This window comes from Aricia agestis, chromosome 3, assembly GCF_905147365.1.
Source record: "Aricia agestis chromosome 3, ilAriAges1.1, whole genome shotgun sequence".
NCBI classification, from domain to species: domain Eukaryota; kingdom Metazoa; phylum Arthropoda; class Insecta; order Lepidoptera; family Lycaenidae; genus Aricia; species Aricia agestis.
The window spans coordinates 13,571,820-13,582,874 of record NC_056408.1 but is presented as its reverse complement, the minus strand read 5'-3'; the positions used below and the strand labels follow the sequence as shown (position 1 = coordinate 13,582,874).

Below are 11,055 nucleotides of genomic sequence, written 5' to 3'. Positions count from 1 at the left end.
TATCCTCCTTGGCAACATCCTGGAGCAACGCAATATTTTATTGAGATTGAACCGGTAACAACGTGACACAACTTTAAATGTACCCAAATCCCAATATTCCAACTACTTGAAAGGAGAAATATTTGCCTGTTCTCAGAACTATACGGTACGCAATTTTGAATCGATTTAGTTTGAAATTGTTGGAGTTTCATACCTACAAAATAATAAAATTATCCATATAATGGCTTTGCTAACGCGGATGTAAAAAGGAACATAATATTCAAAAAAATAGCTTTGACTCAAAAGATAGTTTATTGCATTACCCTATAAGAGTATTGATTGTATTTATCTAGATTCTGGAGTCTAGACCAGGGGTCACCAATTAGTTTCGCTCGGGGTCTATTTAAATAATCGGCCAAGTGCGAGTCGGGCTCACGCACGAAGGGTTCCGTACCGTTATAGAGCGAAAATAAGGAAAAAATTGTGTTTTTTGTATGGGAGCCCCCCTTATAAAATTGAGGATTTTGTTAAAATTTCAAGTGTCTAGTATTTGTTGCCATTATGGATTACGAGCCAAAAAGACCAAAAAAAATAACGTTTGTTGTATGGGAGCCCCCCTTAAATATTAACTTTATTTTGTTTTTAGTATTTTTTGTTATAGCGGCACCAGAAATACATAATCTGTGAAAATTTCAGAAGTGTAGCTATAGCGGTTCTTGAGTTACAGCCTGGAGACGGACAGACAGACGGACAGACATCGAAGTCTCAGTAAGGGTCCCTTTTTTACCCTTTGGGTACGGAAACCTCATAAATTATCTTCGCGGTCCACACATTTCATAAAAAAAATACTAAACAAAGGTACTTAATGGGGATTGTCCATTTTTTTTTAATTTTGCTCATTACAAAAACATTTCGAGGAATAAGGTCAGTGATCGTTTTTCTGTATAATATAAAGCCATTAGTTACTTATATTTTTGAACAAATATGTTTAACCTTAGTTTGACCTTCAATGGCGTTAAATTAGCAATAAATTCGACCAACATTACGTAATGAGAACTTGCATTCGACGAACCAGCCATTATAAATAAGATTGAAAGGAAATTTAAAACACTGAAGAGGTCAATTGGCCGCCGATGATGACGCCAGAGCGAAACTTTAAAAAATTATTGAGAAAAAACTAGCTAATGAATTTCAAAATTATTAAATTTATATTGACGTGGGAGAGCCATGCTTCGGCACGAATGGGCCGGCTCGACCGGAGAAATACCACGTCCTCACAGAAAACCGGCGTGAAACAGCGCTTGCGCTGTGTTTCGCCGAGTGAGTGAGTTTACCGGAGGCCCAATCCCCTACCCTTTTCCCTTCCCTACCCTCCCCTATTTCCTTCCTCACCCTCCCCTGTAATTTCCTTCCCTACCCTGTTACCCCTTAAAAGGCCGGCAACGCACCTGCAGCTCTTCTGATGCTGCGAGTGTCCATGGGCGATGGAAGTTGCTTTCCATCAGGTGACCCGTTTGCTCGTTTGCCCCCTTATTTCATTAAAAAAAAATCTTAAAATACCCTATTTTAACGGAAAAAAATATAAAAAGTACATGTGATATTTTTTGGACAATGCCTATTACGGAAATGACAAAGTAGTAAGTATATTAGTATATTTTATTTACATATCAATTAAAAAAGTGACAATTTTTGTTTAGTCCGAGTGAAATTGGAGCAAGCTATTGATAGATATTAATGTTCATTGTCCATGAGTAAGTCGAGACCGAAATTTATTTTTAAAGAAGTTTATTATCAATTATTCATCATAAATTTTGATTTGACTTACTGCGATGTACCTACATCTCCAGAATTTAACAATAGTTTGCACCAATTTCACTCCAAACCTCAGAAAAATTATTAGATACAAAAATAGACAATTTTCTCATTGATATACTGTAAATAAATACCTTAGTAATTTCTGTAATTAACTTTGTTCAATAAATATTTTCTTTATAAAAAAATGTGGACCGCGAAGGTCATTTGATTTCTTAAAATGGACCCCGAGGGAAAATAATTGGTGACCCGGCTGCTCTAAAGGCTTAAAAATTACTAGCATGCCAAAGAACCAAATCGCTGTTTTAAGATCTTGGTCAAAGTAAATAATTATATTATATTATTATGTTTCTGCGTGAAGATTGACGTGGGAGAGCCATGCTTCGGCACGAATGGGCCGGCTCGACCGGAGAAATACCACGTCCTCACAGAAAACCAGCGTGAAACAGCGCTTGCGCTGTGTTTCGCCGAGTGAGTGAGTTTCCCGGAGGCCCAATCCCCTACCCTATTCCCTTCCCTACCCTCTCTTACTCCGTTTCCTTTCCATCCCTACCTTCCCCTATTACCCTATTCCCTCTTAAAAGGCCGGCAACGCACCTGCAGCTCTTCTGATGCTGCGAGTGTCCATGGGCGACGGAAGTTGCTTTCCATCAGGTGACCCGTTTGCTCGTTTGCCCCCTTATTTCATAAAAAAAAAGACTAAACTTATCTAATTTTCATGGATTTCGTCGCAATCACCTGGCGATGATGACCAACCATTCGAAATTGGAATTAGACGTGAGCGTAGTCAGACCAATTATACGTCCAATACTTGTTAAGTCCATACTAGGCAATTATGATCAAACTAGAGGTTCCGCGCGGCTCCGCCCGCATAATTTCACATACAAATTAGCCCACATAAAATAGCCTTTGATCCTTCACATGGTCTACTTTTTATCTGTGCCAAATAACATAAAAATTGCTCTAGAGTCTAGTAGTTCGTAAGATAAGCGCTTTCAAATATTTTCCCCGGTTTTTTCACATTTTCCTCTGTTTCTTCACTCCTATTAGCTTTGAGTATTTCATTATTGGCCTACAAGCCTTCCTTGATAAATGGGTTATCTAATACTGAAAGACTTTTTCAAATCGGACCATAGGTTCTGAGATTAGCACGTTCAAACAAATTCTTCAGCTTTATAATATTATAAGTACTTATAGATCTTAGTCCTGGCTGATAGCCAATTGAAGAAATCGTCGAATGCAAAGTCACTACTCACCCATACTAAGTATTATTATAAAGGCGAATGTGTGTCTGTATGTTACCTCTTGATAATGAAACGACGACGGTATAGGTACTAAAGGTATGGAGATATTTTGAGACCTGGCTCCTGAGAAAGGATATTTCTTTTCCACGGGATAGTTTCTTGTCTCTGAAAAATGTACGGTTCCCACGCGATAAAAGAATGTATGCGCAACGGAATTAAAACAATTAATATACTATTAGACTAGTTAGATTATAATATTATACTATCATCTTGTCATCGAAATTTGAAAATTTTATTCTTCGTAGCTTAAAATGTAATAAGTTATAAGTAAATAATAATATTGTAATGTAAAAATTGTTGTAGGTATAACTTATGTATAATTGAGTTAAAAAAATACTATTTACAATGGACACAGAATAAATTATTATAATTATATTCTGTGTCCATTGATACGTATCACAAACTTATCAGAGCATAATATAAACTGTGTAATAATTATCATAATATTATTATGCTGGTATAATGAATTTTATGTTAATTTGATACAATAATAATAATTTGATGTTTTGTGATTTTTCGTTAAAAGCTAATTAGTAATTTGTAAAGAGCAATGGTTGTACAGTATTCAATAAATAACTTTAAATAAATAAATTTTTATTTGGCACATGGGAGTTGGGACATTACACTACCAATACAAGGTGAAGTACAAAATACAAAAAATACAGACACCAATTAACAAAAAAAAACTCAAGAAAATAGATGAGACGATTTGAAAAATTTCATAAATGTATTAATTTTAAAAACAAACTACAAAAAGATTGCATCGGCCGGGAATCGAACCCGGGCCGCCCGCGTGGCAGGCGAGCATTCTACCACTGAACCACCGATGCTACTGAAAGATTTTGCCAAATTATCTATTAATTTCGTTTGTTAAGTCGTTACGATAAAAATCAAAGGCAGTCAAAGGGTCACGAACTCACGAGTCACGACTCACGACTTACGAGTCACGACTCACGACACTTTTTTTTTTTTTTTTAAGAAGGCAGGTCGCTGTAGTTCTGACGTCACTTCGACCCATGAGGATCTATTGTGACTCCTTCGCACTAGAGTATCATCCCCAACCCAATACTGCTCATAAATTGAACGATATGGTTATTGGTTGGGGTTGGTACCACGAATTTCCTCTGTGGACGAGTATTCGTGGCGACCAAGGTGCCTGTTCCTGCTCCTATTCACGACTCACGAAACATAATAAAATCTAAAATGCTATATTTTATATGAGGCTCGACTATAATTCAAGGCTCAGCGGTTTTTAGAACCCCTTTGCAATACACATTGCGTAACGACTCGACTGTTACGACTAAAGGAGTGAGCACACTGAGACGGGCCGTGCCGGGGCTCACCGTGCCGGGGCTCATCGCAAAAATCCGCCTCCACACAATTTGTATGAAAGCGGATGCGCGTATCACACACTGTGTCGGGGCGCAGTGGATTTCCGCTTCCATACAAATTGTATGGAGGCGGATTTTTGCGATGAGCCCCGGTACGCTGAGCCCCGCCACGGCCCGTCTTGCTCACTCCTTAAAGAGAGCAATAAATTATCGCGGTTATAAGTATTACGCTAGCATAAACATTTTATGGCACACCCAGCGACCTGAGCCATTAATGGTGACAGTAGCCATCAAAACGCCATAAATGGAGTTCTGATGAGGAGAAGAATAGCTGGGATTCTGGTGATGAAAATTTTAAGCGTGACACCATACTTAAGTTGGCAATAAAGATATTCCTTGGAATTACTGCTGTAAATAAAACGCTCTGTCACAACAGCTCATAAGGGCCTGTCCGCACTGCGAATTGTCCACGCGATTCATATATTTTTTTCATCGGCAGTGCGGATAGTCTTAAAAGATTTAATTTGTTACAGAAGTGCGAGTAAAAACGCCACGCGGTTAAAATTTGCAATGCGGACAGTCTCTTAAGTCACATATCACAATGCCTATTAGATGATAACCGCGGGGGTAAAATATTCGAAGTATCTTTCTTCTTCTTTTTCCTTTTATGAAATAAGGGGGCAAACGAGCAAACGGGTCACCTGATGGAAAGCAACTTCCGTCGCCCATGGACACTCGCAGCATCAGAAGAGCTGCAGGTGCTTTGCTGGCCTTTTAAGAGGAAATAGGGGAGGGTAGGGAAGGGAATAGGGGAGGGTAGGGAAGGGAATAGGGGAGGGTAGGGAAGGAAATAGAGGAGGGTAGGGGATTGGGCCTCCGGTAAACTCACTCACTCGGCGAAACACAGCGCAAGCGCTGTTTCACGCCGGTTTTCTGTGAGCCCGTGGTATTTCTCCGGTCGAGCCGGCCCATTCGTGCCGAAGCATGGCTCGTATCTGTGTGATTATTCGTTCTGTGGCAACCGAGAGTTCTGTAACAGAGTAACCTAAAGTCCACTAAAGTGATACAAGGCTTTAAATGAACGTGGATGGGGTGCTGCTGAGTGCTGGTAAAGGAGAACTGTCAAAAACATGTCAAAAATTTCTTAGCTTTAGTCATTAATTTTAAAAATTATCAAGGTGTCGCCTTAAGTCCCGTGAAAGGACATAGGATAGTTTAAATTTCAGAAAAATGTACAGTTTCCGCGCGGGTAAATAATTTTAGTTATTTTTTGTTACATATGTATGGTTTCTATCACGAGACAACAACAAAACTTCATATTATTCAATATATTCTATCAAAGTGGGTCCTCTCGTGGTTTAGACCATAGATACGGTGATACGTGATCGTTCGATCGTATGCAAGCACGTTCGTAAAACAATTTATAACAAACTAATCTGAAATTGCGTTGCATAAATCATATGTGGTGCTCGGGCATTCCGAACTTGTTCCAGAAGAGCCGATGCAGCATCTGACCCGTAGGTAAAGGTGTTACGGGACAATGGTAAAGAAAATATTTTTCTGGAAAAGTCTGAGTCTTTTAAGACCGAATATTAATTTTAATAGCGAAAGGCATAGCAATACGTGTTCGTGTAGGTACCTTTTCACTAGCGTTTTAATTCCAGAAAAACCCGAAACGTCATTAAATATTGATAGAAAAATCCTGGGCATTACAATGAGCAAAAATTAGCTGTTATTGATACCTAAACTATGCTCTAAATCAGGTGTCACCAAATGGCGGACCGCGGTACGCATCCGGACCGCCGACCCATGGTGTGCGGACCAAGCATTTTCGAAGATGAACTTTGTTGAAATAAATTTCAGACTCGACTTACTGATCAACATCTCCAGGATTTAATAGCTTGCACCAATTTCACTCCAAAAATCAGAGAGAGCTATTAGCTACAAAAATTGACACTTTTGTCATAGATATAATTGTAAATGATGATGAAAAGAAAAACCTTTGTTAATTTCCGTAATGTGCGGACCGCGAAGGTCATTTCATTTCTTAAAATGGACCGGTGACTCCTGCTCTAAATCATGACAAAAAAGTTTAATACATAATTTAGAGCGAGATAAACATTACTAAAGTCAGCACACAAAGAGCAATACACCAAAATCCGCTACATACTCCTAAGTCCTATAACTCCCTTTAGAAATATTATAGCAACATGTTATGAAAAAGCGTCAGTAAAAGCAGATAACGCCGAAGGATAATACGAGGACCCATTCCGTATATTTCGGTGCGAATATTAAACGTGACCGTAATTGCAAATTGAGGATAAAAAATCCCCATGAATTTTTTACCCGATCCCCAGATTCGACTCAGGCACTACATTCAATTTTGTGCCTTATCTCTCGGACTTTGGGCTTATAATTGTGTTTTTTGGGTAACTGGTAAGAAGTACATTAAAGTTATAATGAAAACGGAAGACGGTACAACAGTGGGAGTCACTCAGGTGTGCTTAGCGCCAGCTGACGGCCGCAAAACCGGTGATTAACTGTAATTGCGTTGTACTTTACGCACAAGGACTGACTGGAGAAAAGTCAAGCCACGCTAAGTCTATCTAACAGTATTCTAACTTCGCACAAACGCACGAAACGCGAGGCATTACCTATAACGCGCCTTAGGCTAGATTTATAAACAAAACTTAGTGATAATATTTAAGGGTATGTGTGTGTTGCTTATAGAGTCCAGTGTAAAAATAGCACCTTGGGGCGCTTGCCCATACAAATGACAAAAAAAATTACGCTTTCGACGCTGCTAAGTAGCACAGTAAACGACTTTTACAGACATCCTTGTTTTGTTACAACCTGTAGGTGTATACTGTATAAACCTTGTTTTAGGTATCTCCTTTTTACTAATTACTTTATTAAATACTGGCTAAATATTTATTCTGTTTCGAGATTTAGCACAATAAAATATACGCTTCTAAATAATATTAGCTTTTCTTAGCTTCGGAAAAGTTTCTGCCATATAATTTAAATGGCAGCAACTTTTCCAAAGTTTTGGGTATATTTTGTCGCTCTTTAACTTTACTCATCTACTTATTTATAAATACAAGATGAAATTTTATTCCGTTTCGATATATCGAATGGCAAACTTTTATATTTTTAACACCTCCGTCGTGGGTATCGCAGACACAATTGTAATGCGGCAGCCGGCTGTCGATTGGGGATTGACGGTTTAAATGAAGGCATCCACTTCCTTTCATAAAAAAATTGCTGCTTCCATAAACATGACGACCTCTGTGGCTCAGTGGTGAGCGCGTTGGTAGCTCAAGCCGGGGGTCGCGGGTTCGAGTCCCGCCGACGGAACAAAAAGTTTTCAAAGTTCCTGGGTCATGGATGTGTATTAAATATGTGTATCATATTATAATAAAAATCTTAAATATATGTATAGTATAAAAGTATTAAATATATATCCGTTGTCTGGTACCTGTAACACAAGTCCTTCAGGTACTTACCACAGGACCAGACTGGCGTGGTGTGAAGCGTCCATAGATATTATTATTATTATTATAAACAAGCGTTTCTTTGTATTAGTATTCAGTAACATGAAAGAGTGCCTGTAGGTTAACTCTTTTAAGTTAAAACTTATGAAAGGATTTTAATTAAAAATTTAAAATGGAAGTGATTTAAAATTAGATTACATTTTCTATTAAAAAAGTAGAGTTTACGGGATACAATGCTTTTTTGTTAAGCCACGAGTCTATGTTACTAACGTTTACTTTCTAAAACACATCAATAATTTAAAATAAATAACTATACGCAAAATAATATACAATTATTGCTATTCTGAAATCATTACCAACTTTATCAAGCAACTCGGCTACCTTATCACGTAAAAAAAAAATATCCACAGCCGAACATATAACCTCCTCGTTTTTTGGAAGTCGGTTAAAAATAGCGATCAACAATCCGCTAGCAATAATCGCGCGAGCGATTGCTGGGTGTCATGAATGTCACAAACAATTATTATGGTGTCATGTATAGCGATTGATTGCAATCGTATTGTTTTGGCTGATACGTAATACGAAATTGCGATTTTGGAGCAATCATCGCGCAATAATTGCTATCGCATTGCTCTCGCAAGATACGTGATACGGGGGCCGGAAATAGTTGGAACCACCGCGGCGAACATTGTCGGCGTTCCTATTGCCAACATGTTGGTATTTTAGGCTACAAAACTTTTTAATGGCTTTGTAAATAACAGAAACAATTGTAACCGAGTTTTGTTTATCCAGTCATCGACGTAGAAATGTTTAGCGGATACAGAAATTAATTTATTTTTATTTGCTATCCGTACCGACCGAAGTTTCAACGAGGTTTTGCTAACTATGAGTAACTAGTAACAAGCGCATCACTGTTTTTATCCGATACAATTATTTAATTGTGAGCCTTGAATCGGTGTCGTAAGGTTTATATTAGGCTGGTGGAAAATTTCAGCAATTCCACACCTAAACGTGGCGGTATGTGAACTAAAAACTTGTATGGCAATAACTAATAAGTCTAATAACAAATCCGTTGCTATGACTATGGCTGTATATTTTATCATGCTATGACTAATAAGAGCGAAGAAATAGAGGAAAATGTGGACAAAACGGGTAAAATTATTTGAAAGGGCTTATCTCACGAACTACTGGTGCAATTTTTCTGTTATTTGGCACAGATAAGAAGTAGACCACTTGAAGGATTATAAGCAATTTTTGTGGACTAATTTGTCTGTGAAATATCTAATTTACGCGGGCGAAGCTGCGCGGAACGTCTACTATAGTATTTAATACATTTCAAACTAAATGTAGAGAATTTAAAATATAATGTGAAAGCTATCGTACACGCTCAGCAACGCGAAGTAGCTTTTAAGAGTTACTATCAATATAAAAGCTATAAACTCAAACCGAATGAAAGCACCGCACTGAAATACATTTTATCGAATGAAATGGCTTGGTATTGTTGTAATTCCAATGGTCGTATTACAAGTGTTTACGCTACATTAAATGTATTCGAAAGCGGTTTTAATGTGTACAGAAGTCGGATCACGTGGTCATTTTAAATCGCTTATTAGGCTCATTGCAACATCGCGAAGTCACCACAATGAGCTATGAGGCTGAGTACCTACTATATTATCAGAAAGGTCAAGAAAACTTTAAAAAAATGTCATAATTAAGTGAAAAATATAATGCCATATTTAACATAAGATATAAGTACATATTATAACTATGTTTATTACTTCAATTGTATGGGATGAAGTTATACTTTAAGCATTCTAAATTTTCGTCAGAAGTTCTGACGAAAACTGATTCAGAACAGTGACGGATTAGCCCTTAATCAAATTAAGCAATTGCCTAGGACATCACGTCTGAGGGGGCACCAGACGAGTAAAGGTTCAAATACCGATTCTAGTTGAGATACGGATAGGGGGGGCCACAGGCATGGATTGCTTATGGCATCAAGTAGACTTAATCCGTCACTGATTCAGAACCATGGAATTAATTAGCTCTTCCGGCCAGATAGAGCAAGAACCAATAAATAAAATTTTACACAGTTTCCCAACTTCCGGGTCCCAACCTAACGTATAAAAAATCGTATAACAGGAAAGAAAAAGTACAAAAGTATAGCCATGAGGCATTTACGACGAATATTAGATATATTTTTCTATCGAGGCCGAAAATTAAGTGAAAAATATAAAAACATTTGCGCATTTCGGTTCCAACATCGCTTCTGGCAGTGCCGTCCAATTATTCACCGCATATTTTCTGTGGCAACTGGCAAGATAAAAACATGTTATTTATAATACCGGTCAGGTAATATTTCTGCTCATTTTTGGGGGCTTAGTATCTGTTAATCTTTATTCAAAGATTAACAGATATCACCTACTTTGACCGTGAAAAAGTAATGAGGTTTGCCTTATTACAATTCCCGACGATCAGTTGGAAAAGTTTCTTTGCCTTTGTTCAATTAGTATTTTTCAGTCCAGGTTCATTTCGATTTTCAATGGAATTGAAGAAAAACGGTGATATCGTAAGACTGGTTCATAGTTGTAAAAAGTTGTTACGTACAATCTATGCTTATAATTCAAACAACCAGTGGACCTATATTATTGTCTGCGCTCTTACAGACAAACGGCACCTGACAAAATATGCCGTTCGTTTGTAAGAAGCCTTATCTGAAATCTCATATTCCATCCATATATCTTTATCTATACATATTATAAAACAAAGTCGCTTTTTTCCCCTCATTTCCCTTTGTTCCTTTTAATCTTTAAAACTAGGCAACGGATTTTGATGATTCTTTCAGTGTTAGATAGCCCATTTATCGAGGAAGGCTATATGCAGTATTTTATCACGCTAAGACTAATAGGAGCGAAGAACTATTTCTAGGAAAATGTGGAAAAAACGGGGGAAATTATTTGAAAGGGCTTATCTCGCGAACTACTGGAGCATTTTTTATGTTATTTGGCACAGTTAAGAAGTAGACCACGTGAATGATCATAGGTGATATCGATTTTAATCATTTTTACTATATATTTTGTTTTGCCGTGCGACGCCGGGGCTGGTCGCCACCATAGTATATATCTTCTTATATAT

General features: G+C 37.7%; 1 non-coding gene across 1 annotated transcript; it reads right to left on the bottom strand.

The window, feature by feature from the left end:
- Positions 1 to 3,854: 3,854 nt before the first annotated feature.
- Positions 3,855 to 3,925, bottom strand: Trnag-gcc. Its single transcript has one exon. It is a non-coding gene; the product is annotated as a tRNA-Gly (tRNA).
- Positions 3,926 to 11,055: the final 7,130 nt, after the last annotated feature.